The sequence below is a fragment of the Grampus griseus genome, assembly GCF_964374135.1.
Source record: "Grampus griseus genome assembly, chromosome: 3".
Taxonomy (NCBI): domain Eukaryota; kingdom Metazoa; phylum Chordata; class Mammalia; order Artiodactyla; family Delphinidae; genus Grampus; species Grampus griseus.
In genome coordinates, this window is record NC_139019.1 from 125,717,146 (window position 1) to 125,723,229 (window position 6,084).

Below are 6,084 nucleotides of genomic sequence, written 5' to 3' on the forward strand. Positions count from 1 at the left end.
AAGGCCTGAATAACACCTGCACCGAAGGTGTTTTGTTCCAGGACTAGGGCAGAGTGAGAAAGCTCCACAGAAGGTGCCTGATTCTCAGGTGTCGCTGGGAGCTGCTGTCGCAGAAGTCCACCATCAGGGGTGGAGGGAAGCTGGTCCCACCGCTGCTTGTACAGTCAGGAGGCCTGAGGCCCAGTGATGGAAAGTGACTGTGATATGAGACCAGGACGGACACCCAGGTTCCGGTCTAGACTCTCAGGCCCATGTTCTTCTCTGAAGGAGGGAACTGGGCTGAACTGAACCCCCTCCTCAGCCCCCCAACCCACGCTGCTTAGAGCCGGAAGCCAGAGCTCTCCGTGGGGCGGGGGAGGGGGCCCGGAAAGGGCGCCTGAGTGGGAGAATTCCCAGTAGGCCAGCTCAGTGCTCACTCAGGCAGCACCAGCAGCCACCACATCTGGCTCTCCCACGCTCCCGGCGCCGCCCCCCCCCCCCAGGCTCCCCCGGCCTGGGGTGAGGATGCAGCACACATGTTGCAGGCATTGGCACAGTCATCTTGGATGTCAGGGCCTGAGGAGTCCTAAGAGCGACAGGCATGGAAACTGAGGCCCAGAGAGCAGAGAGAACTCGCCTGAGGTTAGCAGAGACAGAAGGGGCCTGGAATGCAGGACTCCTGACCCCCAGCACTGTGTCTTTCCTCCCTGCACACCCTGAGCTGGTAGGTCCCTGTACCTACAGGTGAGGGAGTGAAAAGAGGCACACAGTGGAAACTGCCCTTTCCCCTCCTGGACACTCAGCACAGTGGCTGGCTGGTGGGGCAGAGGGACCGGTGGCGGCTTCAGGCCACATTCCCAACCTAGATTCCTAGAACCGCTTATGCTGGCCCAGGCTGTCACCACCAAGGCCTAACAAGGGCTTCAAGACCCTGCCCGCCTCAGCCTCTCCCCAGCCTCCAGCTGGCCTTGGTCTCAGTGCCCCAGGGAACAAGAGTGTGTCCTTCTGGTGCACAGATGGCTCAAGGATCATCAGAACAGCAGGGCCCTCAGAGGCCACATATCTCCCCCTCACTGGATAAACTGGGCCTCAGAGAAGGCCAGAACCCTCTTGAGGGCACACAGCGGGTCTGGAATGGGGCCCCTGACTCCCAGGCCCTTCTGTTTCTCCCACCGCTTATCCATGCAATTCAAGTTAACTGAACACCTGCCATGTGCCCTGCCCTCATAGAGCTCATAAGCAAACACCAAGGAAACCACAAATTAATATAAAAATTGTGACAAATGTGATAAAAGAGTCAGAATAACAGGCTGGGTAGGTGGGGTTCTTGTTTAGGTAGATTAAGGCTCCTCTGGGGAAAACATATTTCAACTGAGATCTGAGGTTAAGAGGCCACCTACAATGCAGGGGCAGGAACAGTGTTCTGGACAGAAGGAACAGCATGCACAAAAGCTTGGAGGCCGGAAAGAGCCTGGTGTGTTTGAACGGGAAGGAAAGAATGGTTGAGGCACAGAGAGGAGACGTGGTGGGGAATAGGCTGGAGAGGCAGTAAGGGGCCTTGTGGGCCCGACAGGAGTCTGGCTTTTGTCCTGAGGGTCAGGAGGGGCCAGTGTGGGATTTTAAACAGGGCACCGATGAGATCATGGTGGTACGCTGTGGAGGACTGGCTAACAGGGGCAAGAGGCGAGGCAAGGCAGGGGGCTAGTAGGGAGGCTACGGTAGTCGACTGTGGGCTGACCGCCCCCACCCTGACTCTCTCCATCCCAGAGGCTGCGGGAATGCGTTCAACTGGGAGTTGGGATTTCTGGGCCATGCTTGACCACTGACTCACAGTGTGACCTTCCTGTCCTGGCCTCTGTATCTCCTCTGGACAATGGGTCAGACACAGTGCTCCTTCAGATGTGCACATTCTGCCCCTGGGTCTCTGGCTCTAGCGTCCTTTCCGCTCCCTAAGTGGCTGTGTACTGAGGGACTGCCCCCCCAGGCCACGCCTCTGTTTCTCCACTGGGAGGGGGAGGGGAATCAGCACATCTTGCGTCAAGATTGAGACTAGGCAGCCAGTGAGCCTTCCAGTAGTACCTCAAAGGGACAGCAGGTGGCGCCCCAGCCTCTGAAGGGGGCAGGAGGAGGAGAGGACCGTAATGGGAGGGGAGAGGGGAGGGGGGAGGGGCTCCCAGCAGCTCCAGCACCCACCCATGAGCCTCACAGCTGCCCCCTGAAGGTGGGCAGAGATCACCATCCTCACTTCCACCTCAGGAACAGCTCAGAGAGGGAGAGTTCCTTGCCTAAGGTCACAGAGTGAGGTCGAAGCTTGGCTGGGAATGGGGGGGGGGGCAGTCTAGGTAAGCCTAATGCTGGCCGTGGTGCCCACCAGCTTCTCTTAAGCAAATCACTTCCAACAGGAAGCTAAGCCCAGAGCCTCTTTCTTTCAGGGCCATAAACCTGATTTAAAAACCAAGTTATCACCAAGATCTTTATGAGGCCATCGTCTCTGAGCCCCACCCCAGAAGGCCCTGGTTGGGTGTGTGAGAGCAGCCCAGAGGGAGGACTTCCAGAGGGAAGAGGGGCCCACCCGGGGAGCCAGAGGGAAGGAGGGCTCCAATAAACGGCCGCTCCCAGAGATAAGGGGCTGTCAGAGAGGAAGAGGCTGCGACACGGTCGAGGAAGGGCTTCTCCACCCACACTTGGTCACAGCGCCACAGCTGGACGGCTGTCCAAAGCAACAAGTCCCCAGTGGGCACCTGGGGACACTGAGGCCCAGGGAGGCAAGGACTCAAGGTCACATGGCGAGTCAGAGGCCAAGGTGGGGGAAGACCTGCGATTTCAGACGCCTAGCTTGAAAGTTTTAAACAAGGTTACAGTGTCCTCAGAGGTGTCACATGAGGGGTAGTTCAGGTCTCTGACTGAGGGGTCCATCCAAGGGTGAGGGTGAGGGGGGAGCTGAGGCTCTTTTGCATGAGGAAGCTAAAGGAGGAAGAGGAATCAGGTATGTGTTTAAGAAAAACCCTGGGGTGAGGGGAGAGGCACATCCAGGCTCACTATCCTTCCAGGTGGCTCAGCTGGAGTGGAAAGAAAAACTTCCATACAGGCCACTCACCTGCTGTGTGGCCTCAGGCAGGTAACTTCACTTCTCTGAGCTCTAGCAGCTTCACCTGCAAAACAGGGATAACAATGACCCGACCTCACCTGGCTGAGGATGAAATGAGATTAACACATGCAAACAACTTGGCATGATGCCTGGCACTTAGTAAATGCTCAATAAATAATGGTGCTCTTGTTATTATTTCAGCACAGGTAAAAGGGCAAACCCTGCAATCTCAGAGTGATGCAGTGAAAGGGCGCTGAACTGGGCATCAGAAGACCTGGGTCTGATTCCAGTACAGAACTGACCTGCTGTGGGAACTTGGAAAAAAATCCTTTCTTTCTTGAGGCTTCTGGCCCTCAGTTTCCCTACCTGTAAAATGAGTGGGTTGACTCTCTGAGGGTCTCGTATGATCAGGATGCTACGAAATGTATGATAGCCTTGCACTCCTACACTACATGGACCAGGCGTGCCGTTTGGAGGATCAGCAGGGCTGGCTGAGGACCCCTTGGGCGCTCTGGCGGGGCAGCAAGAAAGGCCAGTGGGGTCAGGACACCTAGCTTCTGTGCCCAGCTCTGTGCCTCTGTGACCTTGGCCAGGCACCTAGACCTCTCTGTGCTTCCTGCTTCCTTTCCTCATCCAGCAAATGGGGCCAGTTTGTCCCACCTTTCCCAGTACCCAAGGCTCAGGAAAGAGCAGGGCCAAGGTGGGGTGGGGGTGGGTGGAGGCCGGCCCCAGGAGGTGTCTGTGGAGAGGCAGGCACCTCCTGCCTCCACCCTGGGAGAGGACAGCACTGAGGGTACCATGGAGCAGCTGGGATGGGCCCCCAGGCCTTAGGCCTCCCTAACTCTGCTCTCTCCCTGGCTAGGGAAATAGTCCCTGCTTTGCCTGGAAAGTCCCCCATCCCTCAGCCACCACCCAAGCTCTGGACACTGTCTTCATCACTCCTGGACCCCTGCCCAGCTTCCTTGCAGCTTTCAGGCTTCCCACCTCTCCTCTGGCTCATCCTCCACACACCAGCCACAGCCCCCTTCCCACCACGCAAAACCCTTGATAACAACCTCCCATACCCCTCATCAGGTCTGTCCTGCCAGGCCTTGCTCTGTCTCTCTCCACACTCCTCTCCTGCCCCGTCTTGTGCGCCCCCCATCACTAAACTCCAAATTGGTCTTTCAGTTCTGGAGGACCACGTGTCCCCTCCAGCCTCAACCCCTCTGTTCACACTGTCCCTCTGCCCACAGTGTCCCTCCTTGCTCCCCAGGGCCTTGATTCATATGTCACTTCCTCTTGCAAGACTCCCATGTCTCCTCCCTTTGGGAAAACTCTCCGGATTCCTGGCCCTCACCGAGATGTAATTTTGCCCCATTTGTGATCATTTGATTCGTACCTGCTTCTCCCCCTTCCCCTTCTGTAAGCACCCCAAGTGCAGAGCCTCGCTCAGTACCTGACACAGGGTCAGCACAAAGGAGGAATGTTAATACACGTTTGTCAAACATATGAACACATGAACAAATGAATTCCTATACCTAGTCCCAAACTTTAAGCCTTCCATCTAGGTCTGATGTAGCATATTCTTGGAATCAGGGGGCACCTAGAGGGCCCCAACTTTCTCACTCCCTGGGATAGGCATCCTTTCAGCAGCATCCCTGACTGGGGACCTCCAGCAGTCACCTGCATACCTTCTGTGATGGTGAGCTCACTCTCTCTTTCACGACCGCCCTCTAGAGAGCACTTCACTATGGGTGGGTTGAAATCCATTTCTGTGCCTGCAGCTTTCTCTCTCAGGTCTTAGGTCTGCCCTGTCCCCTGCCCCAAACTCAGACCTTCAAGTCACTCTCCAGGTCCTTTCTTCCTCCATTCTGAGCAGTCCTGGTTACATCAACTCAGAGAGTAGAGCCCAGTTCTCTTGGGTCTCTCCTCCCTTCTCTGTATACTTCCCAGTTTCTCACTGACCCCTTGAAAAATTGGGTCCTGGGCAGAGCCCAGCACTCCAGAGGACTTGCTGAGCAAACTTTCACCAACACATCCACTTCCTGACCTTCCCTGCTAAGGCAGTCATGAGCTCATCCACGTCAGCCACAACCCAGGCAGCCCTCTTTCCCTCCTCCCATGAACAACCTTCATTTTGCTGCATAAACTCGGATATAACCCCTTTCCTTTCGGGGTCTTACTGCTTCCATCTGTGCAATGAAAAGAGTTCCTCCAAGCAGGAAGGGGCACCCTGGGCAAAATGTCCCTCACTCTGCTATAGTAGCTGTCAGAGCTGCAGAAGAACAAGATTCTGACCAAGACCAGCTTCATGGGTGAGTCAGCTGTGCAGTCACACAGGGCCCAGTGTTTAGAAGGGCCCCATGCTTGGTTGAATGCTCTACCGGTTGCCATCTTGAAATTTATAATAATTTTTGAAGGGATCTCACGTTGTCATTTTGCATTGGGCCCTGTAAATTGTGTCCTGATCCTGACACATCTGTCTAGCCCTGAGATGATGCTGACCTGCCCTAGCCAAGGTGGTGACCCAAGGGACGGACAGCTTAAATAGATAAGACCCTGATTCTGCCCAACTTCTGGGGGCCACATGTCCCTGAACATTTAGGGGGCTCCCAGGAAACGCTGGAGGATCAAATCCCATAGGGGGCTTCTGTGCAGCTCCTTGGCCCTGAACCTCCTGTGGGGAGGGAACACATCTCCCACAGGCCTTCTGATCCAAAGCCCTGTCCTTCATGAATCCTTCCCCAAATCCCTCTACTATGCTCGCCACTCCCGGTTCACTGATGGTCTCTCAACTATTTAACACCCCCCAACCCCAGTAGCTGTGAAATGTTTGGCAGTCTTTAATTGGGCAAGGTGCGGGGAGATGCATGATACATTTAAAATACAAGAGCGCCCCAACGATAATAGATAGATCAGGGCTTTCGGATAAGCCAGCTATTAAAAAGACATCTTTGAATCAAATGAAACACTTTGAATATGAACTGGGTATTAGATAATACCCAGGACTTTGTGTTAATTTTTTTGGAATTTTA